The sequence below is a fragment of the Mercenaria mercenaria genome, chromosome 6, assembly GCF_021730395.1.
Source record: "Mercenaria mercenaria strain notata chromosome 6, MADL_Memer_1, whole genome shotgun sequence".
Classification (NCBI taxonomy): Eukaryota; Metazoa; Mollusca; class Bivalvia; order Venerida; family Veneridae; genus Mercenaria; species Mercenaria mercenaria.
The window spans coordinates 51,339,370-51,364,718 of NC_069366.1; the positions used below are offsets into that span (position 1 = coordinate 51,339,370).

General features: G+C 34.0%; 1 protein-coding gene across 1 annotated transcript in view; it reads right to left on the bottom strand.

The window, feature by feature from the left end:
* LOC123548939 (uncharacterized) overlaps positions 1-25,181 on the bottom strand; it is a 42,498-nt gene extending 17,317 nt beyond the window's left edge. The window contains exon 1 of the mRNA XM_053545882.1: positions 24,969-25,181. The gene's annotated coding sequence lies outside the window, so the exon portion shown is untranslated. The remainder of the gene's footprint in view (positions 1-24,968) is intronic.
* Positions 25,182-25,349: the final 168 nt, after the last annotated feature.

Consider the following 25,349-nt stretch of genomic DNA (forward strand, 5'->3'; position numbering starts at 1 on the left):
GTGTTCCATCTTGTTATGCGAAATTTCACCACTCGCACGCTATTGCAAATGCATCAAAACGAACATGTGTAACTGTTCTTTGAAAATGGTGAGTTTTAAAAGGCGTTTAACTGTCCGGAAGTGGAGCCCCTTTAGGCAGCCCTTTTCCGGAATTCAATGTTTATATCAGTATACTGACACTTGTTTCGTAAAGTAATATACATGTTTTACATGCTGTTCAATTTTCATGTCAAACAACTCTTTCTTTCTATGATTTGGTGTTGTTTGATTTTTGTTTCTCAAGGCCTCCATCGAAACCTTAAAATTCGATGTCAGGCCTATGCCTAATTCCTTTTTGTCTGATGATGTTAAGATACCGCAGTTACATGATACGATGTATAGACTTGAGCAAGGTTTACAACGTCAAGTAGATATTGACAATGCATATGAAAATCTGTGTTCATCTATTAAAGGAGAAATGTTCTCAAAACTTAAACATAAGCATGTAAAAGTATTAGCATCGTCTGTTAATAATAAAAAACGAAAAATGACTAAACCATGGTGGACCGAAGAGTTGTCTGTACTTTGGAATGAACTATGTGTTTGCATGAACGTAATTTGGATTAAAAGTAAAAATGGTGTACAAAAGAAGTTTTAAAACATATTTTTACTCAGCATGGTCTTGAAGGCTAAACGTGGCTATTGGTATAAAGTTCAAGCTGATATTTTAAATGATTTTAACTACAGTCAAAGTGACTTCTGGAGGAGAATTGGAAAAATTGGTATTGCTTGTAATAAAAGCATTCCTATGGAGGTTGTTTTAGATAATGGTATGGTGTCAAATGACGTACCAACAGTGTTAGATAAATGGAAAAATAGTTTCAAAAATCTGTATAAAAATAGCACTGTAGAAAATGCTGGTATTATTTGTGATAATGACAATTGTATGTCTGATAGTAATATTATACATGAGCCTGTATTTGATAATGCAATTTCTTTGTTAGAAGTTAGAAAAGCAGTCTTAGATGCTAAGTGTAACAAAGCTTGTGGTCATTCCGGTAGATGTACTTAAGAATGACACATCTGTCTCTATACTGCATATGCTATTTAACTTTTGTTTCAACACTGGTATAATACCGACTGTATGGGGATATGGTATTATAAGTCCTATACCGAAGTCTAGTGCGACGGATCCTCGAGATCCTTTGTCATATAGAGGTTTGACCCTTGCATCCAGTATGTACAAGTTATATTGTTTAATTTTAAATAATAGATTAACTAAATGGTCTGACGATAATGGTATAATTTCCGAGGAACAGAATGTGTTCAGGAAAAATCAACGTACTGTTGATCACCCGATTACCCTCAAACTATTATAGAAACGAGAATAAAGAAAAAATTATCTACATATTGTGCATACATTGATTTTAAAAAAGCATATGACTGTATTGATGGGAATATTCTTTGGAAGAAACTTGCTGAATTAGGAATACATGTTAATTGTAAGATATATGCAGCACGGAAATCCCTATACTCTTCTGTGAAGTCCTGTGTTCGTCTGAATTCTTTCACCACAGACTGGTTCGATGTACACATGGGTTTACGACAAGGATGTAGTTTATCACCAGTACTTTTTAACTTTTATATTAACGATTTTGTAACTATAGTTAAATCATATGGTTATAGTGTTGACATTGGTAATACGTTGTATTCTGCTATATGTGGACGATATAGTTCTTCTGGCAGATTGTGATCTTCAAAGTATGTTGGATGTCTTGCATGACTGGTGCACTGTCAACTGTATGTCTATTAGTCTGACAAAGAGCCAGGTTGTTCATTATAGACCAAACTGTATAGATAGGACAAACTTCAAATTTAGGGGTGGGACTGATGAGATAGCCATAGTTGATAGATATGTTTATCTTGGTTTGGTGTTGACTGAATTTCTTGATTACAACATTACAGCCAAGATTGTCTCACAAGCTGCCGGTAGAGCTCTTGGTGTGATTATTGCTAAGTTCAATAATGCTGGAGGGCTCCCATTAGATGTTTACGCTAAGTTGTACGATTCAGTTGTTTGGCCGGTGATTGCTTATGGCGCTGCCATTTAGGGTACAAGATCATCCTCCTGTATAGATGCTGTTGAGGTTTTATTTAGGAGTGGGAAGGTATACACCGAATGGAGCCGTAAAAGGAGATTTGGGTTGGATAGCTCCTTTTGACTGACAATGGCAGTCCATGTGCAGTCTGTGGTCAAGGTTTAGTAAGATGGATGATTATAGATTAAACAAGACAGTGTTTATATATGGTATTAACAATGCTAGAGGCAATTGTAGGAACTTTATGTACAGAGTCAAAAGTCACCTAAGTAAAATTGACTGTCTCAGTTTTATGACAATACGTATCCTATTCCAAAGACTGCTATGAAAAATTCTGTATTAGAAAAGATGAGATCAATGTTTCAGATATCATGGCTCTCTGCTGTTAATAAAACTAACAGTATAAGAGGTACTGGTGGAAATAAACTCCGAAATTATAAGCTGTTAAAACAGGACATTTCTTGTGAGAATTATTGTAAATTGGTAATACCCAGAATGCATCGGTCTGCTTTTGCTAAGTTCAGAGCTGGAGTTGCACCTATCCGTGTAGAAACAGGTCGATACGAGGGATTGCCTATTCAGAATAGAACATGCATATGGTGTAAGGATTGTGATGAAGATTAGTTTCATGTTTTTTTGCACTGCACTTTGTATACTGAAATAAGAGCGAGTTTATTAAAAAAAGCTATATCAATAGTCCCAGACTTCGATAAAATGAATGATACAGATAAATTCATCTTTTTGTTCACAATATCAGATAGTATTCATTGCTGTGCCAAAAGCTGTCTTTATTACAACGTCGCCAATTATTTGCTTGTAAATAGTTTGGTTCTTGACCTTAGTATCTGAAATAGACACTGACTGAGAAAGTGTGCTGCCTCTTGAAATTGATTCTAGGTTGATAAAGTTGAGAAAACTGTTTCTCCTTCTGTCTCCCTAGCTCCTTATTTGTAAGTATGGGTTGTAGTCAGCAGATGTTTGAGGTAGGAAGGTCAACTGCCAGGTTTATCTACAGTGTAAGATGTTTAATGCACTGTAACAAGAATTTTATTGTAAATTGTACCATATAAATTTTACTTTTTAGATGATATAGATGACATTAATGCTCATTATTTGGCTACATTGTATTGTCATGTAGTAGGCTCCGTCATGCCACTTTCTGTGTGACTGGGTACACTACCAGTGATTAGGCAAATTATGTGATTGTGCATTAAATAACATGTGATATAAGCTGTAAAGATAATATGGGATTGCATTCTAGGACGTCTCCATTTTACTGAATATTACTTTGAATACGTCTGAAGCATGTTAATACATATTGAGGTGTCTGGAACCTTGGCGAAAGTTTAGGTTGCCTGTTTTTATTTCGTAGATCTTTAGCTGACTCTTAATGTTTTCAACAGGCTATCTAATTCTAATGTTTTGGGAAATACCCTATTTCTGAAATATTGTGATAGTAATATTACAATATTAAATGTTAAAGGATTGATTTCTTTTATGCAGTTAATGCATGTATAATCTTTGCAAAATCACATGCCAGGTCATAAAATGTACATGTTTTTAGTCTTCTATAAATCTTTAAAGATTGGTCATGTATACAATGTATGTTGTCTTAAAGCTTTTATTGTAATTGTCAGTGTTGGTTTTATATATAAATGAGACTTTAATAAATTTATTAAGATGTCTGGAACCCTGGCGATTTTAGGTTGCCTGTTTTATTTGGTTGATTTTTTAGCTGATTCTTAACGTTTTCGACAGGCTATCTAATTCTAATGTTTTGGGAGACACCATATTTCTGAAATTCTGTCAGTGATATTAATATTGCAATAATGCTAAAGGATTGATTGATTTCTTCTATGCAGTTTATGCATGTATATATTTTCAAAACCACATGCAAAGTCATAAAATGTGCATGTTCTAGTATCCCCTATAAATCTTTATAGAGTGGTCATGTATATGTTGTCTTAATGTTTTTATTGTAAATGTCAATCTTGGTTTTATACATGAATGAAACTGCCTTGTTCTCGGTGCTTCCGATTGATCTTCTTTCCAGATTTTATTTACTTCACAACAGCGGGTGTTAAGTGCTGTGTGGCGGCCGTAAAAAGTCGCCCCGACTTCATCTCAGTGTTGTTATATTTTCTGGTCCTTCGGGATCATTGATTTCAACTCATTTAGATATGAAGATTGAATACTGCTTAAGCCGGTGCTAGGGGGCGTGGGCAGTGTTGCATTTTCCATTACTGCTCATGAACAGACTCAATCAAACCGAGTCTGCAATTTTCACTGTTTGCCTTGTTCTCGGTGCTTCCGAGGGATCTTCTTCCCAGATTCCCAGATAAACTTACTATATTATATGTAAACATGTAATAAACGGGTAAATACATGGGAGAGCGGTTCCTTTGAGTGATAAAGGTCCTGGAAGAAGACAATAGCCCTCGGCTAGTCTCATAACCTTTGATACATTTGAAAATGTGATCTGGCCTAGTCTAGCCTATCCTAGCCTAGTTTGGTCGACAACTGGGCTAAACCAGCCAATGCTATATTTCTAAACATGCTATAGATTTTCATCATTTAAAACTGATCTGAGTACCTTTTTCTCATAAAACTATCTATAAAACAAATAAAAACCTTTTTCATTGTAGATTGTCTTGAATTTGATAACCAGCATGCAACATCAGAAAAAAAGATTTGGGTAAATCATCTGGTTGTCTAACCTTTTAGAATCTATAACTCGTAAAAGATTATAAAATGAAGAACTAGAAAAGTATAGCTACGGAATCGACCTGCATATTAATTTTATTAATATACTTTTTTAATATATTGAATACTGTTCGCAGCCGTATTTTATTAATGTTATGCCCATACTGCCCCGGGTGTACACGTTCAATATTAAGGAGTAATATTCATTCTCTAGAAGTTCAGACGATCTTCCGTAGTTTGCAATAACATGTATAACGTAAAAAATTCAATAGTCTAAGAAACTAAATAAAAATAGAATATCAGAATATGGCATGAATCAGACAAAAGAAGTTAATCAGCTATGTATGAATATTAAATACACAACAATAAAACTAAAGGAAATTATAATTATACAGCTTGATGTTAAGAACTTTATTAAAATTAATGCACGAACCTAATAGATGACAAAGGAAAAACGAAAACTACTAAAATTCTTAAATAAATTAATGGAAGTAGATCTACAAATTGGTCCCCTTTAATCCCCTTTAATCCTATCAAAACAATTATGAAAATAGTATTTCCATGAGAGTTATATAATCCTACCTTTCCATTTTGGGAACAATTCCGTGTAATGGCGGTAGGTAAATGAACTTGGACTAATGTGTAAAAGCGCACTAGAGCTAACAAATAATTATAAACGAGGCATACGTTAATGGGAAATCAATATCGCTATGGTAGTTTGTTTCGCTGTCGTAATAAAGTGTTTAAACTATCAATGGGCGTCAGTTATAAAAGGGGAGTTTTGTTTGTGTAGAAGTTGTTTTCTTTAAACACCCAATCATTCGCAATAATCTAATTCACAATTTACGTGCAGTTAAGGCCAAGTGAACAAAAAAGACAAGTTTTGTCAAAACGCATTGCATTAATTTTGGGGACAGAGTGGTTCAGCCTTAATTGGCTGACTGCAACAAGAAGTTACTGTTCCTCTTTTCACACAAGGATAACCTTTATCGCTGCCTATCAACCAGCAATAAATAATATCGTTAATACAAGAATATTGTATCGTCATGATAAGACCATTACGACCAAAGTTTCCGGTAATACCGAAACGTGTAGTAAAAGTTAAGGACATTTGACTTCTTTTTCTTTGTCTTTGTAGTAGAAAGCTGAATTTGCACATTTCTGGGTAGAACTTTAATAAATTTTACACGAACACTGCATAAGAAATGTGGGTATGCAACTTTTGAAAAAAAAAAGTTTTTGTACATTACGTTATCTATTTTCAGCTGAAAATGCCATACCAGGTGTATTTCTGAGATACTTGCGATTTAGGGGTACAGAAAGAGAACTTTACTGCTTTCTAACGGTTTAAGATTTAAACTAACTTTCTGTAATTGTAATTGCTTTTGGCCTATATTTTGCTTTTCATTTTACTGATAATCTGGGGGCCGATTTGGGTCCAAGTCATACGTTCCCCATCAGAATTTTTGTTGCAGCTACAATTTCTGTAAAACGTTGCAGTTTATATTTCGAAACTTTTGAATTTCATAGGTTGGTGTACTCACACCTCTCAACATACAAGGTTGTTACTATGCATGTCCATTATAACCTGTAACTGTCCATTCTTAAAGTATCCATTATTTTAAGAATGGACAGTCACAGGTTAATAATGGACAGGTATAGTAAAATAATCGTGTGTATAGAGCGATATCGGAACAATAACCTATAATTATAATGGACAAAACTAACAAAGGATGTCACAACCGTGTTTTAAGCAAAATTCGTCTTTTATTTAAAGACGGCTTTAACAAAAAATGTGTAGATCCAGATGATGACTGTCTGAAGTGAACGAACCTGTGATGTGGTTCTAGTGACATAGAAGATGAGTTTTATATGATATGTGTTTGCCCGCGTTATAAAATGGCGAGAAAACGTTATATTGACAGATATTACTTTGAACGACCAAATATGTGGAAATTTATTAATTTTTTATCATGTACAAACAAAGGTACACTTAATAATTTAGCCTGTTTTATCAACTGTGCATTGAAACTAAGAGGAAATACGTTAGAACATTAAATAAGTATTTCAAAATGTATATATCCAAGTACATAATTATTATTTAACAATACCTTATTCTGATGATACCTTGATCTTACTATAGGTGAATTTTTATATTTTGTATTATAACACATTTAATTGACACTTATAGCGATTACTACATTTTAAATATTAATGTTTTAATATTTGATGACCTTGCTTTAATATGTATATGTTGTAGGGATGAGGAGCTCATGGCTCTAATCTGAATAAAGCTTTCTGTATTCTGTATAAAAAACAAGAAAAAACTATTCAGTATTTACCAAGAAAATTAACATTACATTGAAATTTCTTTTCACTAATCTGTGACATACAGATGTATGGATGAATGCAAGGTAGAGTTATTATGTGAGTCATTGATTGTTGTGGTCTCTCGGGCAAGTTTGACCGTACTTAAAATTAAAAATCTAAATATAGCACTAAAGTCTACCTTCCGCCCTACTACCCTATCACATTCTTACTGAAGTTTAACTTGTACAGTGAGTGGTTTTCAACAAATGATTTTACAACTATAACAATAAATTGATGTCAGGTTGACATACTAAGTTATCATTTCATGATTCAGATACGCAAGTAAAGAAAAGCAATTTTAATAATCTTCAAACGATTTACCAAATATAATACTAAATCAAGTTTTGCAGTCAAAAATGTTACTCATTAAGTTACACTTTAATCGTAATCTAAACCCGTTAAATGAAATAATATATACAATACTGTGGTAAAAAAAGATCTTAAAATGTATGAAGCGTAATGAATGCCGCAAAGTAAGTTTTTATGCCTTTTTAGTTGTTTGGATCTCATTACTTGGTAATATGGGCATAAGTTGCAGTGTCATTGAATTTGTGAAATACAATAGGAATAAAAAGCACCTGATAACTCCGTTCGAATAATAGAAACAGACAGCTGCCTCATACTGTAAATGAAATGATTTAATGGAAGATGTGATATTCAAAAGATTGCCGTCTTGTAGAAATGGGAAACGCATTTAGCTACTTTTATACCATGAAGAGTAGCGAAACAATTTTCCGATTCAAAATTTAAACCTCTTTCGGTCACTAGTGTGGAGTCTAATTACACGATTACCATTGCTACGTTATATACAATGCATTGTTCAAGATTGTACGATTAATTTAATCGAATTTATCATACTTGAAAAGTATATACTCGTATAGCACTTTTAGTTTTCATAGCTTTAAATATGTCCATAATATTTGTGTCAAACAAATTAAGTAATTCATTGTAGATACCAAATCCAAACTTTGATCTTCCCCTTTCATTTTCAAATATGCTCCTTAATTGTAGTATCACTGCCAAGGATGAGGGCTCATGGTGTTGCCCATATATGAAAACAATATTGAAGTACTTTCCATTTAAAAACAATAGAGATTTTAGCAAACAAAGTCGAATGGGCCTATAGCAAACCTATCTTAAGCAGCCATCAAAGGGAGCGACTCAGCGTGACTGCTTAAGAAAGATGACTGCTGAAATTTTTGTTGAATAACAATTTAATACAGTTGATCGCTCAGGCAGGATTTACTCTATACCTCTATTACGGTTTAATAGATTATATTTTTATCAAATGTGTGCAAAATGTCTCCCTAAATCTTCATTTTAGCTCGACTGTTCGAAGAATAAGGAGAGCTATCCTACTCACAACAGCGTCGTCGTCACCTTGGTGAAGTTTTTCGTATCAGTTCACATTTTGACAAATCCTTTTGTCATATAGCTTTGAAACTTTCAACACTTGTGTACCATCACCTTGTCAAGTTTGAGGCTAGAGTAAAAAACTCTGTCAAGGATTTTGACTGAATTATGGCCCATTTTAACGTACACATCTTGGTGTTAAGTTTTTCGTACCAGTTCATATTTAGTGTAAACTGTTTTACATATAGCTTTGAAACTTAGACAAAGCCTAAAAGCAAAAAGGGGTAAAATATCGAATATTTAGCCTTTATTGCAGCCTCATTACAGGTACATAAAATAATTAGCATATTTAAATATCAGTACACAGTCATTAAATACATTAGAACTATAAGACACATTTGTATTCTACACTATGTCTACCTCTCACATGTACATGTAATTACAGTCTTAAAACCGAAATGTTGTAAAAGTTGCTAATTGTTGATTAAAAACTGATATAAAATTACAATAATGCTCAATAAAAACAAGAGCTCTCCGTAAGACAGCAAAGACAGCACGCTCGACTTTCCTCAGCTAGAGCTGGGCTTAATTCTATCAAGTATCGAAAGAAGCAATAAAACAGATCAGGCGAGGGTATTAGGCTAGTGCCAATGTTTGCCAATATTTGCATATATTAGTAAACTGTATTTTTGTAGATTTGTATTTCAGAAGAAAATATAGGACCGTAGCCAGGTTGATTTTTTGGTCTTAAACACCACATACCCACGCCTCTTCCCCTTCATAAAAACTGTTTCAAATCATTTGCGCAAATTATTAAGATTTCAATTTTTAGCTCACCTGTCACATAGCGACAAGGTGAGCTTTTGTGATCACCCTTCGTCCGTCGTCTGTGCGTCCGTGCGTGCGCCAACAATTTCCTTTCTGCAAGATAGAGGTTTCATTTTATTTTAACCAAATTTGCACACAACTTGCATCACCATAAGATCTTGGTTCCTTTCTTGAACTGGCCAGACCCCATTATGGGTTCCAGAGTTAGGGCCCATGAAAGGGCCAAAATTAGCTATTTTGACCTTGTCTGCACAATAGCAGCTCTATTTATAATTTGATTTTTACCAAACTTGCACACAACTTGTATCACCATAAGACCTTGGTTCCTTTCTTGAACTGGCCAGATTTCTTTACGGGTTCCAGAGTTATGGCCCCTGAAAGGGCCAGAATTAGCTATTTTGACCTTGTCTGCACAATAGCAGCTTCATTTATGATTTTATTTTAACCAAACTTGCACACAACTTGTATCACTATAAGATCCTCGTTCCTTTCTTGAACTGGCTTGATTCCTTCATGGGTTCCAGAGTGATGGCCCCTGAAAGAGCCAAAATTAGCTATTTTGACATTGTCTGCACAATAGCAGCTTCATTTATGATTTGAATTTATTCAAACTTGCACAAAACTTGTGTCACCATAAGACCTTGGTTCCTTTCTTGAACTGGCCAGATCCCATTATGGATTCTAGAGTTATGGTCCCTGAAAGGGACAAAATTAGCTATTTTGACCTTGTCTGCACAATAGCAGCTTCATTTATGATTAGATTTTAACCAAACTTGCAAACAACTTGTATCACCGCAAGATCTTGGTTCATTTCTTGAACTGGCCAGATTCCATTATGGGTTCCAGAGTTATGGCCCCTGAAAGGTCAAAAATTTGCTATTTTGGCTTTTGCAGCCATATAGAGACTTCATTTATGGTTTGATTTGATACAAACTTCCAAAATATCTTCAACAACAATAAATCTTGGATTCCATGACGAATCTGTCAGATCCAATCGTAGGTTCCAGAGTTATTTTATATCTGATTACACCCCCCTCCCCTGATTATAATCAAAATGGATTTATATCAGTAAGTACTTATAGGACTTATTTGAAATTTCATTATTGTCATTAGTTGGACTGAGACAATAAGATTAGATAACTATGGACTGATTTTATATCAAATTTCAAATTAAAATGGGTATATCTCCGTAACTAATGAAGATACTGATCTGAAATTTCATTTATGTCAACAGATGGACTTGGACAATCAGTGAAGATACATATTGACTGAATTTATGACAAATTACCTCCCTTAATGTTTTATCTAAATGAATACACTTTAGCAGCTTCTAATGAGGTTGGATTGAAACGTTATTTATGTCTTCCATGGTAAGAAATAGTCATATTAGATAACTCTTGATTGAACATTTATCGATATGAATACTTTACTAATATATTGTTGTATAGGCTTGTACTTTGTATCTTCTACATGCATATACCAAAGCATGAGTACCTCCCCTAATTTTAATAAAAATGGATTTATCTCGGTAAATATTTATAGAACTCATTTGAAATTTCATTATTGTCTTTAGTTGAACTGAGGCAATCAGGGTAGATAGCTATGGACTGATTTTATGTCAAATTACCTCCATTTGTTTCAAATTAAAATGGATGATTCTCAGTAACCAATGAAGATACTGATTTGAAATGTCATTTGTGCCATCGGACAATCAGGGTAGATAACTTTTGACTGAATTTATGACAAATTACCTTCCTTTATTTTATGTAAACGAATAATATCAGCAGCATCTAAAAATTGGTTTTAAATGTTATTTAAGTCTTCCAGGGTAAGGAATAGTCATGTTAGTACAAAAATGCAGCATTTAAGCCTAGGACCCTTAAACTTGGTATGTAAACTGGCCCTGACCAGGTCAAAAGGGACTGTTACAAGAAAATGACTATCCTGATGATATTTAATGTGTATGCCTATGTGCTCTATGTCAAAACTTGATCATATCATTTTGAGCAATGGTACTCAGATGAGCGATACAGGGCCATCATGGCCCTCTTGTTTGGTCCCCTACTTACGAGGATATGTTTAAAGAATTATCGAAGAATTATCAGACCTCCACGTTTCAGTCGTTCAATTAAGACGTTCCTTTTTTAATGAAATTTATTAGCAAGTGGAGTGGTTGATAAAACACTTCTGTTGCATATGCATATCCGAAACTCTGGGATACGGTCAAAATAGATGTACTTGCATATAGATTTCAAAGTTGCTTAATGCAGATTTTTGTACTCCTAGTCCTACAGCTAAGTAAATATTTCACAACTGTCATTCATTTAATAATTTCGACTGTAGACGCGCACTTTTATTTCATTGTAAATGTTCATCTTGCTTAAATGTAGATGATACCATACTGGTTAATACCAACACAAGTTTTACCACTTTTACAAGAAGCGGATGTCAGGTTAACATAATTTGATATCCTTTTATGACTCAGACACTCCAGTAAAGAAATCTTAGTAATCTTCAAAAGATTTATAAGATATAATACTGAATCAAGTTACCGGTCAAAAAATGTTTACTGTATCAAAATAATAGTATATGATATCAGATACATTTGCGTCATAATCTAAACGCCGCTAAATGCAAACTAAAATTATCTAAAATACTATGAAAAGATGGTGAAACTGCTTTTAAATGTAAATAGCGAAATGCATACCTATGACAAGGTAAGTGTTTTGCCCTTTTAGTTGCTTGGATTTCGTTACTTGGTCATATGGGCATAAGTTGCAGTGTCATTGCATTTGTAAAACAAAATGAGAGAAAAAGCTCATAATAACTGCGTTCGAATAATATAAACAGAAAAAACCATAATACTGTAAATGTAAGGTAATTAAAAAAATAGCAGGGAAAAAACAGTGTCTTTTACCAATGGGAGACGTAAGAGAAAAGCTCCTAATAACTGCGTTCGAATAATATAAACAGAAAAAACACACGATAATACTGTAAATGTAAGGTAATTAAAAAATAGCAGGAAAAAACACTGTCTTTTACCAATGGGAGACGTACACGTATTTAGCTATTTTTATTCCTAAGAGCGTGGCAGAATAAGTTCCACGTCAAATTTAGAATTTAAATGATCAATAGCAAAACTCTTCCGGTCGGATGTGTTGAACCTAATGATAACTTCTTGTTACACGTTTACCCTTACCATTGGTTCAAAATTGTACTCATGAGTATTTCATAAAAATTTATATATTTATCATGCTAGAAAAAGTATATTCTTGGAGTACACATTAAGTCTAACAGCTTTAAATATATCCATAGTGTCTGTCTAAAACAAATTATGTCAAACATTGTAGATACCAGTTTAAACTTTGATCTTACCTAGTATTCAGTTTCAAATAAGCTTTTAATAGTATTGTAGCATCAGCCAAAGTGTTGCCTGTAAGTATTTTTTATTCGGCATAATAGAATAGTCAGTTTGGGAAGTTTCTTTATTGGCTACTTAATGTTTAATACCTGTAACTGACCGCTAACGCAGAATGTACTGTATACTTCTATCACAGATCAACATAAATGTCATATATATGTAATGAAATAGGCCTGTTAAACAAACCAAAGAACTATTTTCAAATATTCACAAGGATTGCATTTTTCATGCGTGTAACATTCGGATCCCGAATTAAAATTCGCATCCCTCCCATCGTCATTTCGTACTTGGGCACTTATAGCCGGAGCAATGATTTACGGAATCTTGGGATCGGGAGGTAGGGGCACTAGAAAAGTTTACATACCTACATTTTCTAGCTACTTTATGTCTAACTTCCTACAATATTTTTTTTTTCAAACCTTTTTATTTCAAAGTATGGTTATCATTATAGTTTATATGTATTTCATTTTTATCAAAATATCCTTGATGGAGAACGGCACGGTTTATTTTTATTTATTTTGAAGAATATTAAGCGCGAAATTCTTGTTGAAGCAGACGATTGGTAGAACATGTGGTATCGTGATCAGTTGATGCAACTCCACTTATGCTGTAATTATTAATTGATATGGATTTGAAATTTCTTTTCAACCAAATGAAGTTTTATTTTAATTTCATTTCGCGAACAATTTGTTAAGTTGCAGTGTCATTGCATTTGTAAAACAAAATGAGAGAAAAAGCTCATAATAACTGCGTTCGAATAATATAAACAGAAAAAACCATAATACTGTAAATGTAAGGTAATTAAAAAAAAAGCAGGGAAAAAAACAGTGTCTTTTACCAATGGGAGACGTAAGAGAAAAGCTCCTAATAACTGCGTTCGAATAATATAAACAGAAAAAAACACACGATAATACTGTAAATGTAAGGTAATTAAAAAATAGCAGGAAAAAACACTGTCTTTTACCAATGGGAGACGTACACGTATTTAGCTATTTTTATTCCTAAGAGCGTGGCAGAATAAGTTCCACGTCAAATTTAGAATTTAAATGATCAATTTGTTAAAACGCATTTTTCTCTTACCTCTGATGTGAGTTATACTGATATCCAGTCTTTGTAGCAACATCCTTGTCATTGTATGAAAAAAGAACTTTTTATAGAAAACTAATGTCCTTTTCAGCAGGAAGGCAACATTAGACAGAACTTTGATTTTAGGGAAAAGTGTGGTTTTCATATCATATATCCTATTTTTTTGGGAGCCCCCAGACACAACCTTCCAAATGAATGCCTGTCGGGGCTTTGCCTTTACCATTCAAATTTACCTAACAAACACGAACAAACGCACATACTCGTTTGCCTCGGTAAAATTTAGTCTCTCGCTACGGCCATGTATAATGTATTTATTCGTGATATTAAAAAATTGGCGGAAAATAGTTTAACAAAATAAAATAAAATAAAACAAGAGCCATGTTACACATGGCTAATCCCCCCGCCGGGCATATTATAATTGAAGGCTAAAGTGCCTGGCAAGTTAGTGTCTGAAAGTATTAATTTTGGGGAAAGCTTTGAAGAACCGTTTAGTTGTGGTCCGCATCAGGGGTTTTAAAGATGTGGAAGAAAGAATTAGTCAGTAGTGAGATGGTTTACTGCTAAATTTTATTAATTTTCATGAACAGTATAGCTGTGATGTTTTTCTATATGGCTACTGTAAAAAGAAGGAATGGAAAGCTAACAGGGAACAAGAGTGCCAGAATGTCACAATATATGCCCGTCACAGCAAATTTCTTTACTCTAGCAGCTGTATTTGCAAATGGAATGTCAATTTTGTTGTTGTTTAGTAATCATTGTAAGTCTTTTGTTTCTTTAAGTCCACAAAAAACTCCTTACCAGGAAGAGAAACCTTATATATAATAAAATACACCTAAAATTGGAGAGTAACATCTATGTTGTACCACAGAAAAGTGGTCTTGTTTTTTCCCTTCGGTCAATTATAAAAATGTTACAATATAAGTTATTTATAGTAACAACTAAGGGAAGTTAATCTTAAAAAAAAAAAAAAAAAAAATTGCAAGTCCACACAAAAATCTTTATCAGGTACAGACTGGTCAAAATACACCTCATAATTGGATATAGCATGCATGTTGTATTACAGAAAAGTGGTCTCAATTTTTCCCTACGACTAGTAATGAAAAAATTACAATAAAAGCTATTCAAAGTAACAACAAAGGGAAGTAATTCTAAAGAAGGGAACTGCGCATGACACTTTGTCTCATGATGGCGTATAATTGTGCCAAGTTACACCAAAATCCCTCCATGCATGAAGAAGAAATGCTTCGGACAAAGTCATTCTTGAATCTGACCTTTGGCCTCTAAGTGTGGCATTGACCTTAGACCTAGTGACTGGATCTTGCGCATGACACTCTGTCTCGTGGTGGTGAACATTTGTGCCAAGTTATATCAAAATCCCTCTATGCATGAAGAAGAAATGCTCCGGACAAGGTTTTCATTCTTGTATCCTTTGACATCTAAGTGTGACCTTGACCTTAGACCTTGGGACCTGGTTCTTGCGCATGACACTCCGCCTCGTGGTGGTAAACATTTGTGCCAAGATATATCAAAATCCCTTCATGCATGAAGAAGATATGCTCCGGACAAATGTTTTTAAGACAATATGATAAAGGGGAATAACTCCAAAAATAGGCAAGACAGAGTTATTGTTCTTGCACACTGCACTTCCTCCCAATGATTTCTGTCAGTGTATGAAGTTTGAAGAAAATCCCTCCAGTACTTTTGGGGTTATGCTCCGGACAAAATGTTTTAAGAAAATATGATAAAGGGGAATAACTCAAAAAGAAGGCAAGGTAGAGTTATTGTTCTTGCACACTGCACTTCCTCCCAATGTGTTCTATCGGTGTATGAAGTTTGAAGAAAATCCCTCCAGTACTTTCGGAGTTATGCTCCGGACAAATTTTTTAAAGAAAATATGATAAAGGGGAATAACTCAAAAAATAGGCAAGGTAGAGTTATTGTTCTTGCACACTGCACTTCCTCCCAATGTGTTCTATCAGTGTATGAAGTTTGAAGAAAATCCCTCCAGTACTTTTGGAGTTATGCTCCGGACAAATATCGTTGCGGACACACGGACGGACGGACGGACGGACGGACGGACGCACGCACGGAGAGCATTTCTAATATCCCCTTCGCCTTTGGCGGGGGGATAATAATAGTGCCTCAGTTCGGTTATGCCTTTTAAGATTGTGACTCAAAACATATCCTTTTTTTTCTCATAACCTTGGCAGAAAAACAGGGAGGCCTCAGTGTAGCTACGGGCCTGTCATGGCCGTAGCGAGCGACTAAATTTTACCGAGGCAAATAAGTATGCGCATTTGTTCGTGGTTGTTGGACAAATTTGAATGGTATAGGCAAAACGCCGACGGAGTAACTGTGGGAGGGTGTGTCCCACACTCTGTCGCTGCTGGGGGATGGGGACGGAGGGTCCTGAGCAATGTTATGTTGCACACATGAGGAAAATGACATTATTTTTCTATAACAGAAGCTCTTATCATCCAATGACGAGAATGTTGCTAAAAAGACTGGATATGTGATTGAAAGAAATAGTATAGCTCTAATTTACCAAGGTTCATAGTTCAGATGCTTAGATATTTAACCACTTGGACTAACGTCCTCGTGGTTCAATTCCTGCGCATCTGAACTCTGCACCGTGATAAATTACACGACAAACCATTCGAAGAGCTTGGTTATTTGAACTAAAATCAAATTTAATCAATTATCATGATAGACATTACCTGTCGTCTGCATATGACGCTGCAACAACAACGTCGCGCTAAAGTAAGTTGTTCTTCGAAATATATTTTGTGAAAATAAACCGTATTGTAGTCCATCAATATTTTTTCAGAAAAATGAAATACATAATAACTAAAATGATAAATCAGTATGTTAAATTTAATCTTTTCATCATAATGTCAACGCGCCACTAGCAGTCGTCTGTATGTGGCGATACAATTACTTTGCGCTGAAGCTCGTTATTTTTCAAAATAAGTGAACACAAATTAAATATCATGCAAAATTCAAAAGATATTTATGACAGTATGAAAAGGTTTGTATCTAATGTTTTAAAGTAATGGTTTAAAAACAATTGTACTTTAAATGACCCATACTTGACCATATTTAGACATTTAATATAGAAACAGAAGGAGCAAAAAGACAGAATGATGGCATTATGAAGCATGGCCTGGGGCCTATCAAAATTAAAGATAAAATTTATTTTTCAAAAAAAAAAAAAAAACAAAAAAAAAAAAAAAAACAACAAAAAAATAAAAAACACGGGATAAATGAAACATTTAATATGTTTAATCTTTTGTACCTAAGAATTCTGATTTTTAGTGTATTCTATATTAAATAAATGTGCACATGTCCCGTTTATTTCTATATAGAAAATCTTACCGATATCGGTTATCGGCTTGAGGAATATTCTTCGCACAATATGCGTCATATTGGAATTTCCAATTACCATAATATAATTAACGATTTCTGATATTTAGAAGTAACTACAAACATTTTTAAAGATGTAAATTTCTTTATCATCACGTCCAGGTTTCTCTAGAAATCACGTGAAATAAAAACATACGTACAAATTTTAAAAACTTATAAACGTTTTTGAATGATGATAAGATGTTGTTAATTTCAAAATCCATATCCATTCCATTACCTGAAATAGATGATAGTCGGAGCCTGTACATTTGCATGTATGATAGGTTCAAATAATTGGATATAATTAAATCGGTTATTCTTATTCTTTATACAGTAAGTACTATTTGTAAAATAATAAGCAGATATAGGAATTATATTTCTTTAGTGGCAAAAACAGAAACGAAGGAATCATTAGCTAGTCCTATTCGTTTTACGGCGATCCAAATACATGTACCTAGAATTAACAACTATTTGTCATTCTTGGGTTTCATTTATTCTGGTGTTTATACATGTGTAAACCCTACCGAAATATTGTTCATTCTTTAATTCACAACATAGGTTTTGAAAAATAAAACAACTTGTGAACTGAAGTGAGAATCTAGGTTCTTGGTGAGCAGCCGAGAAGTTAAGTTCTCACTTGAGAACATATGTTCTGGGATTTATTGTGCAATTCGCGTGTCATACGCAACCAATTCTGAAGCTATTCACCAGTAGGGTGTGAAAAGAGGAATCATCAACCATCTTCCTCTTGTGTGGGTCTGTGGAACCTCCCAAGAGGAAAGTTTAAGAATTGGCTTCTGGTCAAAGTGAATGGCCAGCATGTCCTGCGTAGATCTACAATGCTCATGATAGGTATGTTTTTCGGCATACGAATATATGCACAATCATATCGTCATTTTCGACAATAAAAAATAAAAGTAAAACGAAATTCCACAAATAACACTTGAAGGCTGATTGGGCGAGGTGTTTGATAAAATAAAAAATTCAAGGGACGTTTAGCACATTTAGTCCTACTATGATAGAGATATACAGTAAGTCCTGTGTTACCAGGTAATGAGATCACAGCAACTAAAAAACAAAAAAATATACTAGTACATTGCGGCGTTCATTACGTTATATACAAGCAGTTTCCATAGTATTGTAGATACTGTGTTTATATATTACGATACAAGGGTATGTGTTTACATGAATGATCAAGTTAATATAATACCCAGTCTTTAACCGCAAAACTTGATTCAGTATTATATCTGACAAATCTATCGAGCACTACTTAAATTCCTTTACTGATGTGTCTGAATCATGAAATGATATCAAAATGTTATCCTGACATCCATTTACTGTAATAGTGGTAAAAACTTTAAATTTGTTGATTTTTTTTGCGTTGATGATAAACCTGTATGAAATTAGTAACATTTGAGCAGGTTATTTTACTTTATTATATGAATAACAACGGCTGCAACAGCTGCAGGAGGCCTGAATATGTTACGATATGAAATCCATATTCATACCGTGTGCTATAGTTTCAGAATATACGCATGCAATAGAAATTTAAGGTTTTATCACTCACTGTACTAGATAAAACTTCTTTAAAACGTGGAACATCTTAAATGAATGATTGAAACGTCCAGATTTGATATTTCTCCTAACATTTCCCCATAACAAATGCAATATAAAACATTTGCGAGGTGACTTGTATCAGTCGTATCAGTTTTTTATTTTTGTGTATGGGGGCGTTTTTATAGTTCTATATATCGACATCGTACACCAAATACTTGAAATCAGCAAAGCTACAGCCCTGTATTTTTCTTCTAAAATTTACAAAACTATAAAAACTACTTATATGCGCGAACACTGACTCTACCCTCGTAGCTCTACCTTCCCGATTTGTTTTATTGCTTCCATGGCCGTAGCAAGTGTTCGTGGTTGTTAGATAAATTTGAATGGTATAGACAAAGCACCGATAGCGGTTAGTTAGGGAGGTTATGTTCTCACTCTCCCCATAGGAGGGTTTGTGGGGGGCTCCCCGAAGAAAAAATAGAATATATGTTATGAAAAACACACTTTCGTGCGTTGTTTTTATTTAAAGAAAAATTACCTTTTCACTCCGCGATCTACCACGGGTACTAATCCCTATTTATGGTTCGTTTGTAATGTGTCTGTCTCGGATGCAACACATTACTTATTTTGCTAAAGGATGTTGCTAAAAAGACTGGATATCAGTATAACTCACCACAGAGATAAGGCGTTTTAATAAATTGTTTGCGACGTATTATCAAAATACTTTATTAGGTTGAAAAGAACATTCAAATGCATATTAATTAATGACTACACCATGATAAATGAAGTTTCATCAATTGATCGTGATACCACATGTCCACGCGGCATTACCTATCGTCTGCATATGACGCTTCAACAGCAACTTCACGCTTAATATTCTTCAAAATAAGTGAAAATAAACCAAACCGCACCGTTGTCCGTCAATGATTTTTTGATAAAAATGAAATACACATGTACATATAAAATATAATGATAAATCATTAAGTTTCAAATGATTTTGCTTTTGGCACAAAAGAATTCATCTGTTTATTTTTAACAGATTAGGTTTAGAAAAAATATGAATTTATATTGTAGGAAATTAAACATGAAATTGCCAGAAAACGTAGGTATGTAAACTTTTCTGATGGAGCATGTCATCAACATCTAACCTGCCGATCCCAAGGTTCCGTAAATTATTGCTCCGGTTATAAGTGCCAAAGTATGAAATGACGATGGGAGGGGTGCGAATTTCAATTCGGGATCCGAATGTTACACAAATTAAAAATGCAATCCTTGTAAATGTTTGGAAATAGCTATTTGGTGGGTTTTAACAGGCCTATTTTATTACATATATAGGGGAGTCAGGGAGTAGGGCAACCAATTCTGAAGCTGATGTGAAAAAGGGAATCCTCTTCCGTTTGTGTGGGTCAGTTGAATCTCCCCACGGGTATAGATTCTTGGAACAGAAAGAGAACTTGTGGCTTCTTGTAAAAGCGACTGGCTAGTATGACATGTGTAGATCTTTAATGCTACTAGCACACGCACAGGCATATTGTCATTTTTCGACAATAAAAAAAAAAGAAATTCAATAAATTAAATTTGAACGCTGAGAGGATGAGGTGTAAGATGAAATAAAAATTCAAAGAAAAGAGACTTTTTGCACACATTTAATGTTATTGTGATAGAGGTATACAGTACATCCTACCTTAGCGGTCACCTACAGATATTAATTAAGCAGCCACTTGCATTAAGTAGCCAATCAAGAAACTTCCCAAACTGACTTTTCTATTGTTCCAAATGAAAAGTTCTAAGATATTGTTTTCTCATCCTTGGCTGATACTACAATACTGGAGCTTATTTGAAACTGAATAGGGAAGATCAAAGTTTAAACTAGTATCTACAATGTATGACATAATTTGTTTGACAGAAACATTATGGATATATTTAAAGCTGTAAGACATTCTAGTATGATAAATATATAAATTTTTATTCGTATAAAGTACTCGTACACTTTTGAAACAATGGTAAGTGTAAACAGTAACAAGAAGTTATCAGTAGATTCAAAACATCTGACCGAATGAGTTTTGCTATTGTTTGTTTAAATTCTGAATTTAAATCTATAATTTCTATCAAAGGATTCAACGGGAAACCTATTCCGCCATTCTTCTTGGAATAAAAATAGCTACATATATCTCCAGTTTATATAAGACGTTGTTTTTTTTTCCTTCATTTTTTTGAATTTCCTTACATTTACAGTATTAAGGTTTCTACCTGTTTATATTATTCGAACGCAATTATCAAGAGTTTTTTTCTCATTTTGTTTTACAAATGCAATGACCTACTGTCCTACATTCTACTGTACTACCATCCTACTATCATAACGTCATAACACCGCATTATGCCATACCGTCTTTTCTTTCCGCGTTATAATAGTAAGTGGCATTTGAAATACATCAAAATTACTTTATATCATATACAAGTGTCAAATTACGAAATTCCGTTTTGCCCATCGCCTAATTATAAAAGTGCGATGGTAGGATAGTAGGAAGGAGATTGTAGGATATCGATGGTAGGATGGCAATAATAGGATAGTATGATGGCAATAAATCATCATATCGTCCTACCATCGCTATCCTACTATCCTACTATCGCTATCCTACTATCCTACCATGGCTCATCTAACCATCCTACTATCCTGCCATCCGTCCATCTCGCTTTGATAATAGGCGATAAGCGATGGAAGGATATGAATAAAACAGTATTCCGCATCATATACATAGGATAAGGAAGAAATTTATTATATTTTACCCTTTCACAAAATTACAAGCGAGGTATTTCTTTCCTATATTTCATGCAAATAATTTTCAACAACACATACGTTCACTCATCATGGAGTTTATTAATTCACACTTCCACACACTACACAAACGCTAGCAATCGTGCACGCACACCACTGCCACCATTTTATGCTGCTTCCAGCTTTCTTTAACGAAAGTTGATGTGTAAGAGTAAATAACTGATAACTGAAATGCTATGTAATTTAATGGCCTTTTATAACTCTAACTAGAATGGCTATTTACATGTTATATTTATGTATTTAATGCAGTTATATTTTACGTTTTGTAAATAGATGAGACTAAAATAAATAAATAAATATATAAATGAAAAAATGAAATAAGAAAATGAACACTTAGAATAGCTATGATGTGTTGCTGACAGTAATTTAAAGTGTAATTAAGATGGCTATGTAAATGTACACTGTTTCTATAAATTTCAGGAAAAACAATCCAGTCAAAGGTAATGAAGTTGTTATGTTGTTTTTTTTTATTATATGAATAAGGAAAGTTCTGTTATTATCAATTGTTGCGCGAAGTTGGATCAAATTTCAACCACAGAGTCAGTGAACAAACATCCGACAGAAACGTAAAGTCCTTCAATTTCCGAACTGCAGTTTAGGATGAAATGTGCAGACTTGAACAGACTCAAGCAAACCGAGTCTGCTATTATGTTGCCTGGTTGCGTTCTGTGCCTCTAAAGATCCAAAGGATCTTTTCACAGATTTTATTACTCATTATGGAAACGACCATCAAAGGGCTATACCATTCAAACAAGTACATTAATATATAGTTTATGTACTGATGAAATTCACTACCGTATTTCATACCGAACAGAAAAGGATGAATATCCAACAGTTAAAGCCACGTTCTAAAAAACGCAGCCTTCCAGCACGTGCACGTGGACATGACCACGACTAGCACACGCAACATACGTGCACACGTACATACAGAAAAAGCAAACACATGGTGACAAAACGAACAAATAAAAAAACACACTGGTGCACCGCCTTAGAACTAAGATTAAACTGGTTTATAGTGCACCTCACTGTTAGACTCCAGGATGTCCCAAAGTCACAAGACAGTGTCAAGAAAGGTGAGACCATAATACAACAGAAGCCATACCATGTAAAGCACAAAAACGTTCATGTAAAACGCATATACACGATGCCTTTCAGCAGACAGTTTATCAAGAGAAACTCCCTTAATTGCCTGCATTGCTGCGAATATGATGCGGGTTTCAACATAATTCTGATCAGTATTTTGCTGTCAAGCTTCCGTAACAAATATCTAAAACCTGCATAAGCGGATTATCGCGATGATATATGCAATAATGTTGTGGACAATCATATTTGTGAAGAATCTCAATTTCCCGCGAGCGTTTTAGGAGGGAGGTGATGTTCTGACAAGCTGGTTCATGATTTAAAAACAAGGGCATTGCCTCCACGAAAAATCATAAACCGGAACATTTGAATATAACAAATCATTGCTGTGAAATTTATGGACTAGCAATATAGAACGAAATGTGCTAGCAAGGTTTCATGATAATAAAAGAATCACCGAAAGGCATTAACTCCAGGAAATATCATTAAAGTGAAACCTGCTCTAACGCTTTATACCAGTCATTGCTGCGGAGGCTAGCGGTTAAGGAAGAAACACGCTAATAAGATTTCAACATTAAATTAAACATGTAAAGATATATCGGAAAAGATCATAGGCGGGATTACATCTGGCACACTATAACGTGATAACGCGACACCACGGGACAACATGACACCAGATCGGACAACGTGATACTTTAACGAGATTGTTGTCGTTTTGAAGTAAGTATTTTCAATTTTGTCTATACACAATGTGAATTAATAAAAACCTGATTCCTACTAAGTTTTGAGGATAGAAAGAGGCATCTAAAGGAATGTTTTGCGGAATTAAAAAGACCACCAAATAATCACACAGATGGCTAATCCATGGCCAGATTTTCATTGTTTTGGATATTGAACCGAGGATTTTTTTCTCATTTATGAAGCAACAAGCTCGACATTACCCTCAATAAAAAGCCCAACATTTTATCTCTTTGTCTGCCAAATATCCCAGCGAAAACACCAACGAAAAAAAATGCCCTCATATGCTAGACCTGTTTTGTTTTAAACGCCGGTTTATTGATTTGTTTCGTTTGTTTTGGATTTAACGCCGTTTTTCAACAGTGTTCCAGTTATGAAACGGCGGGCAGTTAACTTAACCAGTCTTCCTGGATTCTGTACCAGTACAAACCTGTTTAAAAAAAGGACCTTATAAATTACCAATTAACTAAGTGGCTGTAGAAATATATGAAGAATTATTGGTTACAATTTCTCAATGTATCCTGAAGTTTGAATGCGTCATATTTCAATAACATTTTAATCTATAAGAAAAAAATATCCGAACGTTAGGAGCTGTTTAATCAAATTATAATTTATTATTGAAAAAAAAATCTTAATCCGACCATTCAGAAACAAAGTACTGGCAATTTTTAGTACGAATTAAAATACATAAAGCAGAGCTGACAAAGAGCCAAACACAGAAAAATCTCTCTTCGTAACGAGGCCTGCGGTTGACAAATACTGATTATTATTTGCAGCGGAAAAAATACTGTATTAAACGATGATTCTAATATGAAAAATAAATCTACATTTGTTATATTGTCATATTATTTGGCGCCATAAAGGCTCCGAGAAAGAGTGCTACCATCACCAAATGAGTTGATCTACTATTTTATATAAAAGACGTTTCATGATCACAATGATGTAACAGAGCGATGTTACGTCCAGTTCAAACACACTGCATGTGTATGGTTATTAAGCGCACAGAATATCAACAAGTTATTCCTTGGGACGTGTTACTTTTCGTAATTCGTTACTTGACGCCATACGTTCACGTTGAATATTTCATCTACTTGTTAACAAAATACATATTTGAATCGAAATAATACACAGAAGAACCATAATAATAATTTAATATTATGTAAAAAAATACGAATCCGTTATACGCCGAATTAATTCTTTCGATGGCGTATAAACTTTTCGAAATGTTACGACAATCTAAAATATGGTTCTGCTTTATATAAATTCCTAAATAATATGATAAGCAAAAACTGACTTTCATATTTATAAAAAGGATAATTTTTTTAATGAAATGGATTGCGAATAAGATACCATTTTATATGTAACCTAATACTTTATGGTTTATCGCTTTATATAATTATAAATCCGTTTTATTAATTTGAAAACAAAATCTTTTTTACTTAATATAAAATCTTCTAACGTACACAATATCCACAAAAGATATGTTTTTACATGAAAATTAAAATAAAAATATTACCTGAAAATCACTGCAATGGCCATACTTTCCTATCTATATTCCTTTTCTTAAAACTATTGTGTTATAGCACCATCTTAAAACTGTCCATTTTTCTTGTCTACATCACATCAGGTTCACATGCTTTCAGCTGAAACCTGTTTCTAAATGAAATATTTTTATAATCATAAAGTACTACCTGTTACAATTATTTATATTTGTCTTATGAACAAGAGCAATACCACTGTGTAAAGAAACTTGCGCATGCGCCGCAGTAATCAATACGAGTACAGAGGCAGTATTAGGAAGGGAAATAATGCTGTCATAAATTCGAGTCAAGTTTAAAAAATGAGTTATCGCACCTTGCTGATGAAAAACAAGAAAAGGAGCGAATTCTGTGGCGAA